This window comes from Saimiri boliviensis, chromosome 8 (assembly GCF_048565385.1).
Source record: "Saimiri boliviensis isolate mSaiBol1 chromosome 8, mSaiBol1.pri, whole genome shotgun sequence".
Taxonomy (NCBI): domain Eukaryota; kingdom Metazoa; phylum Chordata; class Mammalia; order Primates; family Cebidae; genus Saimiri; species Saimiri boliviensis.
The window spans coordinates 69373880-69395435 of NC_133456.1; the positions used below are offsets into that span (position 1 = coordinate 69373880).

The 21556-nt window shown below is 37.2% G+C and overlaps 1 non-coding gene across 1 annotated transcript; it reads left to right on the forward strand.

Annotated features, from left to right (window-relative positions):
- Positions 1-7005: 7005 nt before the first annotated feature.
- On the forward strand, positions 7006-7112 carry LOC120367710 (U6 spliceosomal RNA). Its single transcript, XR_005582026.1, has one exon. It is a non-coding gene; the product is annotated as a U6 spliceosomal RNA (small nuclear RNA).
- The last annotated feature ends 14444 nt before the right edge of the window (positions 7113-21556 follow it).

The following is a 21556-nucleotide window of genomic DNA, read 5'->3' on the forward strand; positions in this document are numbered from 1 at the left end:
CAGATTACATGTTACAGTCCCTAAATTACTTCACAGACATTATATACCATCATAACCATAACATACTGTTCTTTTATTCTACATCACTTACCATACTTGTAATTCATTAAATTGTTTAAAGTCTGTTGCTCTCAGTAGACTCTACACTCCATAAGATCAGTGGCCATGTCTCGTTTTTCATCAATATGAACCCAGCTCATAGCATGTCTTATACATTGTAGGTGTTCAGTATATCCAAATATATATAGATGTCTGTATACGTATATATACACACACATCTATACGTGTGGGCTAAATGAATGAATGAATGAATTCTGGTATTAACTGCTGCAATTCTTACTTTTTAATTATATAGAAGTAGTTACATAGAAGTTTCATGGTCCAGCACTGTGGCTCACAACTATAATCCCAGTACTTTGGTAGGCCAAGGTGGGTGGATCATTTGAGTTCAGGAGTTCGAGACCAGCCCCTGGCCAACCAGTGAAATCCCGCCTCTACTAAAAATACAAAAAGTAGCCAGGCATGGTGGCAGACACCTGTATTCCCAGCTACTCGGGAGGCTGAGGCAGGAGAATCACTTGAACCAGGAGGTTGCAGAGAGCCAAGATTGTGCTACTGCACTCCAGCCTGGGGCACAGAGCAAGGCTCTGTCTCAAAAACAACAAACAACAAACAACAACAACAAGAAGTTTCACTTAGGTTCAACATTATCAATCCAGTTTATTGGTGATTATTTGATTACCCTATTGTTTATAATGATAAATGTTTGTACCAGCAGTATTTTGGGTCTGTAATTCTGCAGTGGTCTTTAAGTATGAAATATGTTTCTAATATGAGTTATTCCTATTTCCACTGTTAAAACAGCCATCTAAAATTTACTGCTGGAACGTGGGAGGAGTAGGAGCAGTTAACATAGATACTTTATTGTTACCTCCAAGTTCTTATCCCACTGGAAATGGGCAAAAGTTTGATGGCCATTGTATTTGCCAGATATTTTGATGACAGAAGCATGCCTCACTTAGATGACACCCTTTGGTTCAGGGGCCCATGGACATTTGGTTTTTACAAATTCTTGTTTCTTCTCTACCAATACACTTTTGGAACGTTTCTGCTAAGCCTCACCTCAGCTCCACTTAAGGTGATGCAACTTGTGCTAGCTGTTTATAAGGCAAAAGTTAAAAAGAAAGGAGTCCCAAGATAATGCTTCCAAATCACTGGGTCTCTGTGTTTTTGTTTTCACAGACATGCACGTACAAAAGAAAGCTCCAGGGGAAATGGTGCAGATGTTTGTGCCTTAAAATCTGGGCCTACTGTGAGATAAGAGAAAGGCTTCCTTGGAAAATGTCGGTACCACTGATCTGTACTCAACAGCTCCTGATACAGATTTAACCTAATTAACCTCAGTATTTCCAGCACTTAATCCAGAAAGATCCAATTCCAGCAACTCTAATTTTAAACTGTTTCAGTAAGGGCAGCATTAAGGTAATTTAGGTAAAAACAAAATTTAAGCAAAACAAGGAAAGGGGATGTTAATTGCTTCAGGGAAATGTGTTAACTCCCTCTTCACTGAATGTTCAGTGGCTATTTGTTCTAATTGCTCTTTAGTGACTATTTATTGCGCACATTACACAAGCTGCTCTTTAAAGTTGCTGATTTGGAGATAAGAGCAAAACTGCAAAACTACCAGTAAGTTCACCAGATGTAAAAGATTGCTGAAACCCTTTCTGTTCTTTAGTCTCTTGACAACTTCTGCACAAAGTTCTCAATGAATCTAATAACATGGTTCTGTCAAACCCCAGTATGCTACTCTGATATGTACTTGGAATTTAATCTCCAAGTTTTACATAGGTTGGCCTAATTTGCAAAGTTGAAAGAAGTGCCTAAATTGTTCCTGAGACTGTAACAACTATTCAAAAAGAGATAATCTTGTCAAGTTGTGATGTCTAGTTACTGCAAGTATGTGTGTTGTTAAGTGTTTGGAAAAGGAAGAGCTGCTTGAATTAAAACTGTTTTTGTATTTTCCTTATATTAGAGGAAGAATATTCTAGTATATCCCTTCCATCTCCCGCAACACCCCCCACCCAACACCTCCATACACAAAGACTGCCCAAGTCTTGTCTTCTGTCTTTAGCCTAACTTCCACAACGTAACATCTCTCAGAGAACCTTTCCGCCTCTCCACGGATCCAGATTCTAACTATTTTTTCAATTCCAGATCAAGCCCTCCTACATCCAACTTCTTCCTGAGTTGCCTTCCAGATTTATCAGCCTATATCAATTCTCCTTTTCACTAAAGCATCGTCTCCATCTCTCACTGTATCTCTTATTTCTTGGTTGTTTGCTTTTACTAAGCTGTTTCACTTCTCCACTTCTCCATAATCAGAGTATAAACTCCAGAAAGACTAGGAGAGTGCTTCATTTCCTTTCAAACTAAGAGAGAAGTATTAGCAGGAGCTATTTATTGGGTGTTATAAGTACACTAGCACAAACAGGGAGTCAGGAAAACCTCCACAGGAGACACCCAAAAGCAACATTCTCTCATATGTAGCTAGGCCTCTCTGTTTAAACCAATGATGTAGCAAAGGCTCTGGCTCTTTTTGTCTTCCTTGTGCCTGTACTTACCTCTTTTTCCGAAAGCACATTCACCTAATAATCATTTTGGTTTTGCATCACTGATATTACTTCCTTCCTTTCTTTCTTGCAAGAGCAGATAGAGCTGGGCTAAAAAACAAGTCTGCTATAGGTTTAATGTGATCTCTGTTATATTTTTATTTTTCTCTTATACCTCTGTATTATGCATGCTGTGGTACTACTGCATATGGATTGGTTCCAGGTCACTGGCTGGCAAACCCAAACTCCAGTTTTCAAATGGTATTTTACTTGCAGACTTCACCGTCTGTTGAGCAAGTATGTTATTTGCATCAGAACAGATAAATAAATAATAATGCAGCAGACCTACCACCTAGGGATTTGTGTGTTCTGCAAGCAAGTGGTAGCATTATATCTACTTTATGAGCAGGTGGCTGAGGAAGTAGAAATTTATGTATCTTAAAAGCATAGAAATGACCTGTTAGGGTTTTTTTCTAAATTAGAAAAGGGGCTTTCTCGCTCGAATAGTACATCAATGTTCACAGTAGCATTATTCACAGTAGTGAAAGATGAATGCAACCCAAATATCCACCAATAGATGGAAAAACAAAATATTGTCCCTATATACAATATTATTAGCCTTAAAAAAGAAGGAAATTCCAACACACACAACCTCGATGAACCTTGAAGAAATTCTATGAAGTGAAAATAAGTCAGCGACAAAAAGACAAATACTGTATGATTTCATTTATACAAAGTACCTAACGCTGTCAAATTCATAGAGACAGGAAGTAGACTGGTGGCTGCCAGATGCTGGAAAAAGGAAGGACTGGGGTGTCAGTGTTTAATGGACCTAGGGTTTCAGTTGCACGAGATGAAAAAAGTCTGCAAATGATGGTTGTGCAGCCATGTCAATATACTTAAGGCCATAAACTGTACACTTAAAACGGTCAAAATGGTAAATTTTGTTATGCCCATTTTACCACAATAAAAAGGGGGGCCTTTCTTGATCAATGTCAATAATACTTTTTTTTCCTCAAAAATAATGGAAAAATGAAAGAGCAAGCACAGGATCCTGTTCATCTCTTCACTTGGCTCATCCTAGCCTAGCTGTTTCACTGACTGGTTACATAAATAATTTCTACATAAGGTTTTTAATAAAAAAAAAAGCTGTCTAGAGGAAATGTATTTTAACACCATTTTAAAATTTGAAACTTTTCTTTTTTTAAAATTTATTTTATTTTACTTTAGGTTCTGGGAACATGTGCAGGTCATGCAGGGTTGTTGCATAGATGCATACTATATCCAGCATTTCTCCCCATATTTTCCCTCCCCACCCTTCCCACCACCTGCTTTCCCTCCCCTAGTCCCCCCAACTGTCCCCAATGTGTGATGCTCCTCTCCCTGAGTCCATGTGTTCTCATTATTCAACACTCACCTGTGAGTGAAATGTGCAGTTTTGGTTTTTCTGTTCCTATGTCAGTTTGCTGAGAATGATGGTTTCCAGATTCATCCAAGTCCCTGCAAAGGACACCAACCCACTGTTTTTTATGGCTGCGTAGTATTTCATGGTGTATATATGCCACATTTTCTTTGTCCAGTTTATCATTGATGGACAAAGGGCTAATATCCAGAATCCACAAAAAACTAAAACAGATATATAAGAAAAAAACAAGCCCATTCAAAAGTGGGTGAAGGATATGAACAGACACTTTACAAAAGCAGACATATATGAGGCCAACAAACATATGAAAAAATGCTCATCATCACTGGTCATTAGAGAAATGCAAATCAAAACCACACTGAGATACCACCTCACACCAGTTAGAATGGCGATCATTAAAAAATCTGGAGACAACAGATGCTGGATAGGATGTGGAGAAATAGGAACACTTTTACACTGTTGGTGGGAGTGTAAATTATTTCAACCATTGTGGAAGACAGTGTGGCAATTTCTCAAGGATCTAGAAATAGAAATTCCATTTGACCCAGCAATCCCATTATTGGGTATATACCCAAAGAACTATAAATCATTCTGCTATAAAGACACATGCACATGTATGTTTTTTGCAGCCCTGTTTACAATAGCAAAGACCTGGAAACTTTTCTTTTAATTGGCATCACCTTCACATACCAAGTAGGCTTCTATTTACTCCGTTTCTAAATATTTCCCACACTGTTGGTCATCTGAAATTCCATGTGCAAGGACATAAAACTTGTGTTCCACAATGAAAAACAGGAAATAATATACATATAATAACCTAGGAATGAGAAGAAATGTTCTCAAATTCACTATACCCATGTTGCTCACAGTATAATCTTCAGCATACTGCATCACAATAACTAGAGAAACGATTAAAAATCCTATCCCAGACCTACCGAATTGGCATCTATGGAACTAGGGACTTGTAACCTGCATTTTAAATTGGCTCTTCCATTTATATTTATGCACACTAAAGTTTGAGTGTCAGTAACCTAAACCACAAGTGAGTGATACAACTGTAAGGAATATTTCTCCTTAAAAATGCTTGAAAAGATAAAAAACCATAAGAGTAATGGGAGTCTGATTGGAGGGCAGAAACACAAGACTGGGTATACCAAAATCAAAATTATAACACATCCTTGCCCAAGCTTATCTTTTTTTCTTTTTTAGACGGAGTTGTGCTCTTGTTGCCGGGGCTGAAGTGCAATGGTATGATCTCGGCTCACTGCAACCTCCACCTCCCAGGTTCAAGCAATTCTCCTGCCTCAGCCTCCCGAGTAGCTGGGGCACAGGCATGCACCACCATGCCCAGTTAATTTTGTATTTTTAGTAGAGACAAGCATCTCTCCTTATTGGTCAGGCTGGTCTCAAACTCCCAACCTCAGGTGATTCACCCCCCTCAGCCTCCCAAAGTGCTGGGATTACAGGCGGTACTCACTGATTCTTCAACTAAGACAAATAACATCAGAATGATGTCACAGACTTAAACAACAAGGAAGCAAAAGTTTTTATTGGGAGATACACCAAAAGTAATAATCTGTATGAACTGTTTTTGGAGAACTTGAAGGACCCGCATAGTGTGTCATGTATCACTAGCGTGTTATGGTAGGAACAAAAACAGGGCATCCAGTCTCTTTGTATTTTCATCTCTGACCAGCCTGCCCAAACTCAAATACAACTTTGTATTATATAGTGTTTTCACTTCATTTGAATTGCCTAAGTAACCTCTATCTAGGACTACCCAAAGACCCTTACACTTTGCTTCTCTGCAGTTTTGTGCCTTAAATCTTTGAGAATTATAGTGTCTTGTGGCTATATCACATGAAAGGTGTCAAAGCCATTAAAGAATGCATGGAGTGGTTTTTGCCTCTTCAGGAACTACTTTTCCAAAAAATAAAAAAATAGGTAAAAATATTGTCAGTGCTGCAAAAGCCCCAGTGTTCACATAGCCTTTTTGACAGTCTCACTATGTATCCTACAGTAAGAATTTTGGAACATTATGACTGCAATATGTTTCAAAATCAATGTGGTTTGCATGATAAGACTCATTTCTCTTCAACTCTCCTAATGTACATACTGTGCTTTCATTCTGGTTTTTCTTGCTTCCTGTATGTCTACCTTTAACTCTTTACCTCCAAATAAAGAATGTCATCTCTCACCATGACTATATAAGAACAGCTCTTTTTTTAATCACTAGTTTCATTTGTGTTCTGTCAGCAACTTCAAAGCGTATCGTGAATAAATCACTTTGGGGCATTTAAGGAACTTCCATTTTCACTCCCCACCCCATGCCTGGTGTTTCATATCCATGTCATACTCCCAGGTACTCTGGGTTCAGAAAGAAGCAGCTGTCTGTGTAGCATGTGAGGACACTATCCATGAGACCAGAGAAAGGGAATGGAAGAGGCTGGGAAGAAAGGAAAGAGTTCAACTGAAATCAGAGGTTTCAAGCTGGTGATAAAGACAATCATGATACCACCAGCAGAGACAGAACAGAAAAAAACTTGTTTTCAGAGCAAGATGATGCATTTCATTTTAGATATGGAATTTTCAAACTGACAGGATTCCAAATAGAAACATCTGGCAGATAACTGCAGATGCAGTACTGCAGCTAAAAAGAAGGTTGATACTAGAGATGGTAATGTGATCATTTTCATTTATGCAATGGTTACGTCATTAGAATAGATGAGATATCCACAGAGGAGGGAAGAGAGACAAAGCAGAGCATGTGGCTAGATCTTTAAGGAATGAAGAAGAGGAGAAGCCAGTGAAAGAAAGAGGAAGGGAAAAGGTAATCAGAGAAATTGGATAGGAACTCTAGTAGCTCGGAGTTAAAGAAGTCAAAGGAGGAAGATAATCAAGAAAGTAGAGATTCAGTTGCATGAAGCAGCAGGAAAAAAAGACCAATGAAAATAAGGATCACAAAAATGTTAGGTGCTTGCCTCATCAGCACATATACTAAAACTGGAATGATACAGAGAAGATTAGCATGGTCCCTGTGTAAGGAAGACATGCAAATTCATGAAGTGTTCCATATTTATTAGGAGGCTATTGGTATGTTTTAGTAGAGCCAGATTTTAGGGTAATGAGAGAATGGGAAGATGGGTTATGACACCATCAGCAGAAATAGAAAAGAGAAGAACTGGTTTTGAGAGCAAAATGATACATTTCATTTTAGATGTGGAATTTTCAAACTGATGACAGGATATCCAAATAAAAACTAGCCAACAGAAATACAATGTGAACCACATATGTAATTTAAAATGTTCTATTAGCCACATTATTTTTAAATCACTCTTCTTTTTAAAATCCTTCAATAGCTCTCCATTTATCCAGAATAAAGCTAAACTCTTTAATATACGAAGTCCTCCGAGGACAGTCTCCTTTGCTTCCTCTAGCCCAGCCCTAGCCTGCTTACTCCACAGCCATATTGGGTTTCTGCAGGCGCCTTACGTGTGCCACGCCATCTCATATCTCTGTATGTGTTCTCCTCTGACTATAGTTGTTCCCCTGACAAGTATACTAGTTCTCCTGCCCTTTCTATTCCTACTAACCCTTCAAGACTCAGTTTGTGTTTCCTCCTCTGTGAAGTCTCCTCTAAATGCCAAACTAATTCTTCATTTTTAACACCCTGCATCTTTCTTACAGCACTTATCACTCAGCACTGTAGTTTCTGGAAGCAACCAAGATATCCTTTAGTAAGTGAATGGCTAAACATACTGCGGTACATGCATACAATATACTATTCTTCAGTGATTTAAAAAAAGATAAATGAACTATCAAGCCACCAAAGACATGCAGGAAACTTAACTGTATATTGCTAAGTGAAAGAAGGCAGTCTAAAAAGGCCACATATTATTTATTAACATCCTTGAAAAAGTAAAACTCTGAGCACGGTAAAAGCTTAGTGGTTGCCAGGCTTAGGGAGGAATGGAGGGATGGTGGAGCATAGGAGATTTGGGAGGGTGATGAAACTATTTCGTGTGATACTGTAATGGTGAACACATGCAATTATACATTTCTCAAAACTCAGAACTTTACAAAACACATATGTTCATTGCAGCACTGTTTACAATAGCAAAGACCTGGAACCAACCCAAATGCCCATTGATGATATAGACTGGACAAGGAAAATGTGCTATATATACACTATGGAATATTATGCAGTCATAAAAAGGATGAGTTTATGTCCTTTGTAGGGACATGGATGAATCTGGAAACCATCATTCTCAGCAAACTGACACAAGAACAGAAAATCAAACACCACATGTTCTCACTCATAAGCAGGTGTTGAACAATGAGAACACATGGACACAGGGGAGCATCACACACTGGGGTCTGTTGGAGGGGGTTAGCAGAAGGACAGTGGAGGGAGTGAGGAGGTTGGGGAGGGATAACATGGGGAGAAATGCCAGATATAGGTGACAGGGGGATGAAGGCAGCAAACCACCTTGCCATGTATGTACCTATGCAACAATCCTGCACGATCTGCACATGCACCCCGGAACCTAAAGTACAATTAAAAGAAAGAGTCAATCCTAATGTAAACTATAGACTTTTGTTAATAACAATGTGTCAGTATTGGTTTATCAAGCGTAATCTAATTTAAGAGACGTGAACTATTAACACAAGGCAGTGTAAGAAGCCATAGCATTTCGGAGGGCTGGATTACTAGAGGACTTGTCTTAATAGTTCATTTATCTTACAGTAGATTACACTGTCCTTAAGAGCAGGAATCATATCTCTTTGTACTTCTGAATCAACGAGGGTGCCCAGCAGAATTCTACAGCACAGGAATCGTCTATCTATCTATCTATCTACCTACCTACCTACCTACCTATTCACTGACTTATGACTGAGGAGTAAAAACCCTACCATATTTGTCAGGTTTGAGCTTTTCCTTTATTTGGAAGGTGAAAATCCACCTTTTGACTTTCATAAACTGAATCCCTAATTCCTATTACAGAACTCTTAGGTAATGTTAATGATAACATTTATATTCTTACTGTTTTATCTATTATATTTCCCTGAAGACTGGCACCTATTTTTTAAGCTTGTTGTTGGAAGGGACTGAAAGGAAGTATGCTACACATATGACAGGATACACCTGGTGACCCTATGGCTTAGATTGTTTTCTTAGGTTTGGGCAATCCAAACATTTTGTTTGATTAGCACCATTAGCAGATATTGTGGTTCAGAAGAATGTGGAAATCACATATTTATTACTAGTTTGAACTGTAGTCTAATATAAAACAGTGCTGTAAGCAAAGAGCCAGGGAAAGCCAGAAGAGATGAGAAAAGTATCTTAACTAATTTAGTAAAGTATTCTCTATTCAAAGCATAAATAATATTTTGCTTCATGTTGACTATTGAATATACTCCACAGCCTCAAGCTAATATTGAATAGACACTGTTGTTAATCCACTACATATGTTCAATGTAGTTAATCTTTTAAACGTTGTATCACTAAAAAGGCTCATCAGGGCTCATCAATTCAGACTAATTGAAGAAAAGCCTAACATGGTAAAAAGTGTGAATGATAAGTCATCTTAAATTAATCTTAATACTTAAAATATACAGAGTAATTACACAATACCTAGTTGACTTCTTCAGAACTTGCTTCAGTGAATAAATTTGAAATTAGCATACTTGTTGCTGTGTTCCTCTGAACTATACAAAGACCTATGGAAAATCTGTTCTTCTAAATCATGCGATGTAAATTCACCGACTGCAGATTTCAGTGTGCATCTTAAAATTATTTCCTTTATTCATTTATTCACAAAAATTGAAGCAGTCCTCTTTCTAACACCTGGAGAAGTGAAAATATAAATTTATAAGAGCATAATGATGCTTACCTAGAGATACTACAGATAAGAAAGATGCAGGTTTCCACAATGGCTGCACTAAAAGGCAGTTTCTGTGAGTAGTAGACTAGAAAATAATCCAAAATCTTAAATTAAGTCCCCATTCACGTAGATGCTAAAAGCTTTCAATTCCCTTCATCACAGACTTCCTAAAATTTCATGTATTACAAAAATTCTAAAATCTTAACATGATACTCAATTGGGCATTAACTATCAAGCAATAACTCTTCAAATGGCAAATCTTATTTTGTCTTTTAGAACTGCTGCATTTTCCACTTATTCTGAATACTAAAATGAATGGAGTATGTATCACTCTGGCTCCTGGAAGAAGGAGATGGCTCACTCAAACTGTATAATTGACAAGAATTTAATAGAGACACTATTTACAGAAATATGGGAAGCACTAAGGGAAATCAGTTAAAGATAATGTTCTGTTCTAGGGCTTGGAATTGTGAGATGGTAAAACTCCCCTGGATCTGACAGTGTACAGGGAGAAGATGGCTACTGACATTTGGAAAGGAAAGGACACTTGACAAGACCAACAGCCTTTAAAAGAGGAACCATCCAACCTATTGTGATCTAGCAGGGAGAGCCCCTAGGGTATTTATGTTCTGACCTCCCCCTCTGGGGAGATTTCCACTTGCTGAACAGAATCAGAAGTCAGAGGGCAAATGTGTTATTTGATACAATACTTATAGGCAAGTTCCCTTGGACACAGAGAAGGTTGAAAAAAAAAAAAAAGTAGAGAGTGAATCTGGAGAGAAAGTGGGAAATGTTCAAAGCAGTAGCACTCTTTTGCTGCAGGTAACAGAAAATATAATCAAGCTCACCTAAGCAAATAAGGAGGGGATTCATTGGCTTGTGTATCTTAAAAGTATAGGAGTACCTCTATCTTCACACCTAGCTCAGCTTGATCCCGAATCTCAAAGGATGTCCCTGGGATTCAGTATCTTTCCATCTCTCAGCTCTGTTCTCTTCCATGTAGACTTTACTCAAAGCCTCCATGTGGTAGCAAGATATCTGATAGTAGTTTCAGCCTGATATTCCAAATAATAATAATAATAATTAAATTAAATTAAATTAAACAAATAAAACTTAGGTTCTTTCAACACTTTAATCGGAGATCCTGGGCTTGACTACTGTTGTTCTAAATCAAGTCACCTGCCCATTCCTAGGCCAATCAATTTATTCATAAGTATTAAGCAAGATGATTGTCCTGTCCTGAGTCACATGCCTGTCTTTAGACTCTATGCTACAGACCAAACACAGCCCAAGGTCAGAGACGGAGGAAGGGAGAGTCCTTGGGTACTGTTACCAAAACTAGAAAAAATAGATGCTAGTTACCAAAACTAGAAAAAACAACAAATGACCACTAAAGTCTACAATACTGCATTTGGAATCCAATTCATCTCTTAGCTCTCAAGTATCATGATGTTCAGGAATATAAGAGCCTACCAGTTTAGGCTAAGTAGCATTTACAAATATGGTGACAATTTCTACCTTCTGATTTCCACATTTTATGCCAATAAAGATGTGAAACAAATATTTATATCTATATACATTTATAATAGACATATGTATATATAAAACTTGCCATATGCAACAATTTGATTTGTTGTGCTATTAAATATTTCTACTGCCTTTCTCAATTTTATAAGCACTTTCCACAACACAGGCATTCTCTTTAGGCTGCTAACCCCTGAAAAAAAAGAAAGCCATTTCTATTTTTGTTGTTAGTTATATTTTCTTCCCACATTGGCATAGGAAGATGAATTAATGAGTCAATTTGATGTTAATTATAAAATGACACTTTGGGCTATACTCTGAAAAGGAAGTGTAATTTCTTGCCCAAGATGAAAGGTCATGAAACTAAAGATCACATAGTTACGAAAATTTAAAGCTGGAAATTCGCAAGTTATTTTAGGCATTAAGAACCAACAAAACCCAAGTGACTCTAAATTAGATAGCATTTTATAATAACATCTTGTTTAAATGTAAGTTTATGTCCCAGAGAAACTATAGTATGATGAGACAGCAATGGTAGAGCTGCTGTATTTTAACCAGAAACAGTACTACAGGAACTTGCAACCCACAGTGAATTTTTCCAAGTGAGTGGCAAGAAACTTTTAGAACTGTGCTTAGATGTGTATTTTCCTTAAATCATCCTGATGTTTAGAGAAGAAAAGCTTTAACCAAGTAGACACAGCATTTCGTTTTCTCAGATCACATTGATAGGGTAGATGGAGATTTTTTTTTATTGCAGCTGCGTATCTGCTGATAAGACAAAGTGAAGTATCCAAGTATTTAATCATCACATCTTTAAAATGGTAGAGAAGATCACTTCTTTTTAGCTGTCTATGATGCTTTTTTCACCTTTCCTTTCAATAACATACCTACATATTACTTTGTAAATTGCTTACCTACAAAAAGTGCATTAGCTTCTCACAGATTTGTTGGCTGGTTTCATGTTTCTCTACAGAAATAAGTATGTTTCTAAAATTATTTAGTAATGAATCTAAATCTACATGTTTAGAAGATCAATTGGAGAGCAGAATATCATTTTATTTTAGTCTGTTTAACAAGAAACAGAGACGTACCAAAACAAAACACACTGAGACATACAAAAATACACAGTACACTTAGCACATTTAAGATTGCCTTCTTTCCACCCTCTTCCTCTTCCCTAGTTGTTGCTGAGCTAGGAGTCTTAACCAAATGCCACCATGCCATCCTGATAGAAGAGTGTGTACTTTGAATCTTAACCATTCTCATTCTTAAGAGCTGGTATCCTTGGAGATCATGTTTCCCCACTATGTTGATCATCTACTGAGATGTGGCAGCATTTTCTTCTGATCTTACCACGTCTTTCCTAGGGGTTTCCTCATCCAGGCTGAGGAAACAAATAATTCTCCTCCGAGTCTGTAGAGTTCTCCTTTCTCACCTATATTCTGTGCCCTTTCTTTCTTGTGGACATAAAGAAACATCCACTGCTTTTTCACATACCTCTTGGACTCCACAGGGTCCCAGGTTGTCCGCAGGTATTCACTGTGCCAAAGCATCCTTTACGCATTTTCTGATCCATTTAAGTTGCTACAGTATGGTCAACCTCGGCAAGGCTACTAGAGCTCCAGAGAGAGAGTGTAAGACACAGAGACTAGACCCATCAGAGGAAGATGGGGAGAAGAAATTTACCTCTCCTCTCTTCCTTCCTTGTACTTGCACCAGAATTTATTCCAAGGCAGAAATCAACAGAAAAAAAAAAATGCCAAAGTTCTTTTTCCTTTCTTCTGTCTCCATTCCTACTCTCAATTTTTATACATATTTATAATAGCTCTTTAAAAGTCCAAGTCCATTAATTTCACCTGTTTCTAGAACTTTTACTATTGACGGATTTTTTAACCTGGTTATGGGTTACATTTTCATGGATTTTTTGTATATCTAGTAACTTGTGATATCTATATATGTATTGGACATGCTGAATTACATTGTTTATTTTGAAGCTTCCTTTTCAACGTTGTTAAGAAGGGTCTGGAATAGATTTTACTTTAAGGCTAGTTTTAGCCCTTCTTCTTAGGACTAAAACCAAGAAGGAGTATGGCCTTTTGGGGATCTCTAGTGAATTGCCTGAGTGTGCCTCAAGGTCTTTCCACCCTAGTCGCTTAGAATTCAAACCGTGCCAGCCCTGTGAAATTCTGATATTTGTTCAGCTTATAGCTTTCCAGTAGTTACACTTTCCCTTGTATTTGTTCTTTGGCCTTGTGGAGTCTCACCCTATATTTGTGCAGATTAGTTATTGAATACAAAAAAAAAAAAAAACACCTATGCAGATTTCTGGAGTTATTTCTCTGCTTAGCTCTCTTCTCTATGGTCTTCAACCCATAGATTTCAGCTGTTTGTGCCTCTCCAAATTCTAATATCTGTCTCATCATCTTAGCAAGGCTGCCATGCTCTATCTGGGTTTCATCTCTCTGCTCCTTTGCCCAGTAAGTATTTCTCACAAGAAAACTTGGAAATCATAGCAGTTATCTAGTTTATTTTCTTCTCTCAGATAGCACTATCCTTCATGGCCAGTTGTCCAATATCTGAAAGCAGTTGTTTCATATAATTTTGTTGCTTCCTTCTATGGCAGGGGATTTGTTTATGGCAAAAGGTTTAGTCTAGTACCCGTTACTCAGTCATAGCTGCAATCAGGAGTCAAGGCTTTGGATTTTCTTCATGTATGCTATTATTGAAAGTCCCTAAAACAATAGTTACCCTTCTATGGTAAGTGCCCAACTGAGAAAAGGATCACCATTTAATCATGTAGACCAGGAAAAAAAATCAGTAATTCCTAAGTCATGGACCATACCTTATCCCCAGTTGCCATAGGTCTGCAAACTACAATTATTGTCAAATTTTATTACTACTGCAATGACTATCATCCAGGTATGTGACTAGCTAAGATAGGGCTGGAAGACTGATTGACAATACAGGACAAAAGATAACTTACCGGAACAAAAGAGAAGATGGATACAGGAGCTACAAATGACTTCCAGAAAAACAAACAAACAAACAATAAAACTAAGTATGGCTCTTTTCCAATTAAACTGAAAAGAGTTCCCTAGGGAGCTGGTATTTGATGGCTGCATGGTCTTTAAGAAAATAAAACATCAGAGAGTAAATGGATGCTAAAGTGAGGAAGATCTAAAAGAATTTTCATACCTCCCTCCAAGACCTGAGATGTGACATAGTAGGGCTAGCATTGGAGACGAAGTGTGTCATATGCCCCAGGTGAGTATGGGTCTTGTATGGATCTTAGAGAAACTGAAATGAACACCTATGATAGAGCTTCAGGAAAATTCAAAGTTCCATACAACCTAAATGGACAAGCAGGCCAAAAATATCATATATGAGTTCTCAGAACAGTTAAGTCGTCAATGTTTCAAAAAGACAAACAGGTTTGTAAAAGACAGACTGCCCAGAAATATCTCAGCAGCAGCATGCTGTCTATTAGCTATATAAACTCTATTTCCCAGTTCAACTCTCTTGCTCCATGAGCACTGGGAAAAGAGTTTATGTAAACCAAGACCATTCCATAAAACAAATATTCTAGTAAATGGTACAGAAATTTCACTGACAGTTTGCACAACACTAGCTCCAAGGGTCCTAGAGAGACTATTCTGTTATGCAATTCAGAAAATGAGTTATCTTTAAATTATCCTAAAATAAAAGGTAATGGCAACAGCTTAGAAATATTTTAATTATACAGAGATAATCAAAGTGATGGTATTTATTATTGTGAAATTATACTATTTTACTGTGAATTTTTTTCTTCCCTAAATCTTTAAATTATAAAAAGGTACTAGTTATTTTATTCTGTGGAGCTGATGAGGCTATACAAAACAGTATACTTTTCCTTTCATATCTAAGTCCATAGGTTTATAATTAAGGAAGATTCCTTAGGATGAAAACAAAACCAGCAATAACTACTCACGCTATCTTTTTTCAACTGGGATTTTTCTATGATTTGTTCATTACTGAATTCCCAGCACCTACAGCTATTTGGAACAAAGAGGTAGTCAAATAAATGTTAGGTGAATTTCTAAATTACAGTTCTCATATTCATGCGAGTCACCATGATGCCAATGAAAATGAATACAATAAATTCTGGATTATTGGCTAATGAAAAGACACAGGAAAAAATAACAACAAAAACATAGCCAAACAACTTTCCTAACATAATGATGTTTCTTTTGTTTGTTAGAGGTAAAATGTGGCCACAGAAATAGACATGAAATGGGTAACAGCAAAATTCTAGGCTGCTACAATTAAGAATGATCTTTGAAAGCTCAGAAAAGAAAGTCACCTAGAGTCAATAATACATGTGAAATTGGTCAGTGCATTACCCCAAATTTTTTACTCAGTGCTCAAGACATAAATTATTTTTCAGAAACCACTATGGAGAATAAGAAATATCTTTAAGTTCTAGATCTTGAAAGAGACAAAATAAAAAAGCATTATAAGATGAGAAATTCTGTTGATAAAGGCCTTTGAATGAACTTTAAAAAATTTTAGACCAAAAAATTATGAAATCTCTGCAATTCACATTATAACTCTGACATAAGTAAGAAACAATGATTCAACTCAGATTGATGTTGACTGTGTATAAGTATGGAACCCAGTAAATGAAATGAGGCAGAATTTCTATAGATTCCTAGTTACTTCAGCTGTTCCTCAAATTATGTGGTTTCCAGCTGCTTCACCATCATGGGGTTGTAATGCTTTAAATAGGCTTCATTGTCCTAAAATATGGCATTGAAGTAGAACATAATTGCGATGGTTAATTATATGTCGACTTGGCTGGGCCATAGCGCCAAGATATGTGATCACACATTATTTGAAATGTTTCTGTGAGGGTATTTTGGGGTGAGATTAACATTTAAATTGATGAACACTGAGTAAAGCAGATTTCCCTCTATCATCTGGGTAAGGCTTCGTTCAGCTAGCTGAAGACCTGAATAGAACAAAAGATTGACCTTCACCAAGAAAGAAGAAAATCTACTAGCAGAGAGCATTCAGACTTAAACTGCAGCATTAGCTTTTCCTTGGTCTCCAGCTTGCCAGCCTACCCTGTGCACTTTGATTTACCAGTCTTCTACATCGCAGGAGCCAATTCCTTAAAACAAATTTCCTTCTAAATATACACATACCCATCTTATTGGTTCTGCTTCCCTGAAGAACCATAATAAAGGAAATATGCAGATATTTATCCCATAAGCGTGGACTACCACAGAGAGACTATCCCTAGTCACAGATACAATGAAAGAAACAATTATTAACACAAGATAAAAGACAAAATCCAGATTTAAACCTAGAGTGGTAGATAAAGGACAAAAAGAGAAGATTACATTTGTTTTTAGCCGACACATCATTCAACTCATATTTGAGCTACTTTTAAAACAAACAAAAACCATCCATAAACTCAAGTAAAAAAAAAAATCCACCTCTGTGCTTCTGAAGTATCTAATCACCATGATCCCTGAACCTGTATAGAAAGCACTTTTATTTCAGGTTTAACCTGCAATATGGGTGACTTTTTTGTTATGTTACCCTTTGTCAGTTGCTGTAATACCCAAGGACATGTTTTGTTTATCATAACTACCTCCCAAGCCAACAGACAGTCCCAATGCCTAGAACTGAAGTTTATTTCCAGCCCCCAACTTCCATCCAATCTGGTTAGCTAAGGCTTTCTCAGCCACATGTATGACACACTATGACCCATCCATTACTCTGAGTGAGTGTGGTATTTACACATAAATATTTGTACATATTCATTCAAATACATTTATTTAGTATCTACTACGTGCCAGGCACTGAGCACAGAGCCATGAGGTATAGAGTACAGAGCCATGAACAAGACTGATATGGCCCTGCCTTCATGGATCTTATATTTTAGTGGGGAATACAAGTAATCAATAAGGAAATAAATTGTGATAAATGTACGATAGAAATAAATGGAGTGCAGTGAGAGAGAAGTACCCCTTAAGTTGAGAACTGTAGAGAGAAATTAAAGTGAGGGAAAAGTACTTCAAAAAACAAGCAAAAAGAAAAGAAAAGAAAAAACAAAGAATAAAGAACAAAAAAGAAAAGAAAAAAAAAACAAGTACAAAAGCTATGAGGTGGGGAAAACTTGATGCATTTAGAAAATACCAGAAAATCTATGTGGTTGAATTCTGATGATTGATGAAAAAAGTTGAAAATGAAAATGAGTTAGGAAACATAGGCAGAGACCAGATTGTAAAGGGCTTTATAATGTGTTACTTGGGCAAAAAATGGAGCCCTCATGAAGTTAGAAATAAAATTACTTTCTGAGAAAGTAAAACCACAAAAGATCAAAGCATAATGAACAAGAAACACCACCTGTGGAAATGACTACAATCAGAAAAGAAAGTGTGTGTGTGTGTGTGTGTGTGTGTGTGAATTAGAGAAATATACAACTGTTTTTCCTATGTCTAGGACGTTAGTCTAGACATAAGAGTATACTTTAGAGTGATTATAGACATAGAAAAATTTGATTAGCATATTATTATATCTTTAGCTGAATCCTGATCAGTGATATAGAATCCTGCCAGAAGAAGTAACCTGTTAACAAGTCTAAGATATTCCTTAAAGCAGGGGTCCCCAACCCCGACCACAGACAGGTACCAGTCCCCGGCCTGTTAGGAATCAGGCCACATAGCAGGAGGTAAGCAGCAGGCAAAAAGAGCTGAGCTTCATCTATTCTTAACAGCCACGCCCCATCGCTCACATCATCCCCTGAGCTCCACCTCCTGTCAGATCATTGCATTAGATTCTCATAGAAATGAGAACCCTATTGCGAACTACACATGCAAGGGATCTAGGCTGCACGCTCCTTAAGAGAATCTAATGCCTGATCATCTGTCACTGTCTCCCATCACCCCCAGACAGGACCATCTAGCTGCAGGAAAATAAGCTCAGGGCTCCCACTGATCCCACATTATGGTGAGCTGTATAATGATTTCCTTGTATATTACAATGTAGTAGTAACAGAAGAAAAGAGCACAATAAATGTAATGTGCTTAAGTCATCCCAAAACCATCCCAACTGCCCTAGTCCATGGAAAAATTCTTCCACAAAATCACTCCCTGGTGCCAGAAAGGTTAGGGACCGCTGCCTTAAAGGTAACCTCTGTAGCCATCATTTGCTGTATGTGAGGGAGAGGGGGCTGGAGACAAAAAGGAAAAGTATTACTTGGTTGAGTTCTCAGTAGCTTCCTGACACTGCTTCAACAAGGGTAACTGTGCTGTCATCTATTTTATATATTGAACTTCCATTTTAAGAAAGTTAAAACAAAACTAAACAGTGTATTTGAAAGTAGTTTTCAAATACAGACACACATAGCATATTCTCAATATATTTGCATAAGCATATATGCATATTTTATATATTATGTGTGTACGTGTGTGTGTGTACGTGTGTGTGTGTACGTGTGTGTGTGTGTGTGTGTGTAAAGAAAGAGACAGATTAAAGGGAGAAAGAAAAGGATGCCCAGGTAAGCAGAGTTTTTGATTGTCTTAGAATAATACACATGTAGAGGAAATGAATGTATAACATTATACCATTCGATGACATTAGTCATTAAAATCCCCCAACAGGTTGCTGCTGTTCTTATCTGAGGCTTACAAACAAGCTTCTGACTGAAGCTGGCTTTCCATGGGAGAATTTATTGACAGTCAATATTAGTTTCTGATTCACACAGCATTTATAGTTCACCTGTAATACACTGTCAGTGTGATTTCTACATCAGTGTTTAGTCAGACTAGTACATATCAGTATTTCAAGCCTTACTTGAATTTCTTCACTTGAATAACTAAGGATCAGTGTCCAGAACTCAATCTACCTCATGGAACTGCCAACTGAGACTTCCGAACCACAATCAGTCAATCTCTCTCTGTGGCTTGTCCATTTTCTAACTACAGCTAAAGGAACTATAAAGAATCACATTCATTTAAAGATACGAACCACAGTAGGAATCCACACTTACCAGCACTGCAATACAATAGGAAAATAACTTCATACTGATTTCATAGAAAAAGAAGCACACTGGCTTAAAGAGAGATGTGCAGTTTTAGCACTTGAACTGTTTTCATCACAGGACACTGAATGTTAAGGGTTAGATCTCAAAGTTCATCTCATCCAACCCCTTAGTTTTAAAGGTGGCAAGAGAGGCATGGAAGATTAGATTATTTACCCAAAATATGGCTGGGATGCCAGGTCACGTTCTTTCTACTATGATAACTCCCTATTTCAAAATAGTTTGCCCACACTCAATCTTCTTGTAGCTGTTGAAACTTTATATTCTCATTCTATGCAATGAAAGGTAAATTTTAAAAGGAAATTGTATTTCCTAAGAAATAGGAAGATACCCTATACAACTTTCTCCCTTTCATTATGAGCAATAGGTATTTGATCAATTCCTGCCTAGATAACAGCCAGTGATACTTTTATAATGAAAGTCATAACGTGTCCTCCTCCTTAAAACCCTGAAGCTACTCCCAACTGGGAACAGTGAAAGCCAAGTTCTCGCAATGCCCTGCAAAGCCCCACACCTCCATCCTCCATGTTTACTCTGTTCCTGCCAAACCATCCTTCTTGCTTTTTCTCAGGTATCTCAAATACCTTTCTGTCCCAGGACCCTTGCATTAGCTGTTCCCTCTACCTGAAACTCTCCCCTCAAACAACCTGAGTGACTAACTCCTCATCTACTTCAAATTGTTGCCCAAATGTCACCTTAATGAGATCTGCCGCAATTATTTAAAACTACTATACCCATCGCTCTGTACTTCGAATGCCCCTTATCCTAACTTACTCCTTTCTCTATAGGATCTATCACCTTCTAATATATGCGCTACATCATTTTCTTATTTATTATGTTTGTTACTCATTAGATGTCTCCCTCCAGAATAAAATCTCTGTAGAGGCAGGGAGATTCGTGTATTTTTTTAACTATTATATCCCTAACGTCTGAAATAGAGCCTAAGCCCCAAATATTTATGAAATGAATAAATTAATGGATTTGACAATTTGACCACTATGTCTACAGATAACGAAATGCTATGTCTAATGTGGCCCAGAACAAGGTTAAATCCTTTCCCCGATATACTGGATCTTTCAATGAATTCCATTAAGAAGGACAATGTACTAAACCACTAATGTATTTCTACTCCCTGAAAGTCTCCTTTGGTGCTGTCACCAATAAAATAAAAAAGAGTTACTGTTGAATAATTAGATAGATGACAAATTACTTTCATTTTAAAGGAAAGTCTAAATTGCATTAAAATAGGTATCAAAGCAATCCAGAATGTATTGACAAAGAATACTATTTATTGAGCATTAAACTTTCAATTCTTTTCATGATAATACTGACATGTTCTCTGGCATAGTATTCTGAGAAACTGCTACAAAACAAGCATCTAGGAGGGTGTGTGTGTGTGTGTGTCCTATGAGCAGCCATGACCAAGAACTTCATAAGTACCTTAATCTATTCCATATCATTATTACATACATCTTTTAACTTTTTTTCTAACAATCGTGATAGATGTAATCTGAAACATCTTCATTCAAATCCTAATGAGATATGAAATGATTTAAATTAAAATAATATCCTCAAAATATTTATCAGTCAGTAAAAGGTGGAGACAATATCAGAGATAATTATCCTAAAATGACTCTATATACTAGAGTCAGAGTTTCTCATCCTAAGCCCTTGTTTAGTTAGCAGGTTTTCTGGTGAAGGGGATAAAACTGGATCCCATGATGATCTTACAGCACCCTCAAGTGGATTTGACTGACAATGTTTCTCTTCTGGAAGAAAGGTGCTAGTCTATGATATGAAATATAGAAGGTGGTAGAATCTTTTCAAACGAAAACTTTGGAATGAATGAAGATGTGCCAACCCTTATCAGAAGGGCTTGCAGTTTGAATTACTCCTCTGACAATGGGGATAGATACCTGGCTGAGTTAGCCATAGTTTCCATTTAGTATTCCTCACTCTTTGCTGAGTCACTTCAGGACAGCTTTGAATAGAGTGTGGAACACAGATAGCTATCTTATATGACAGC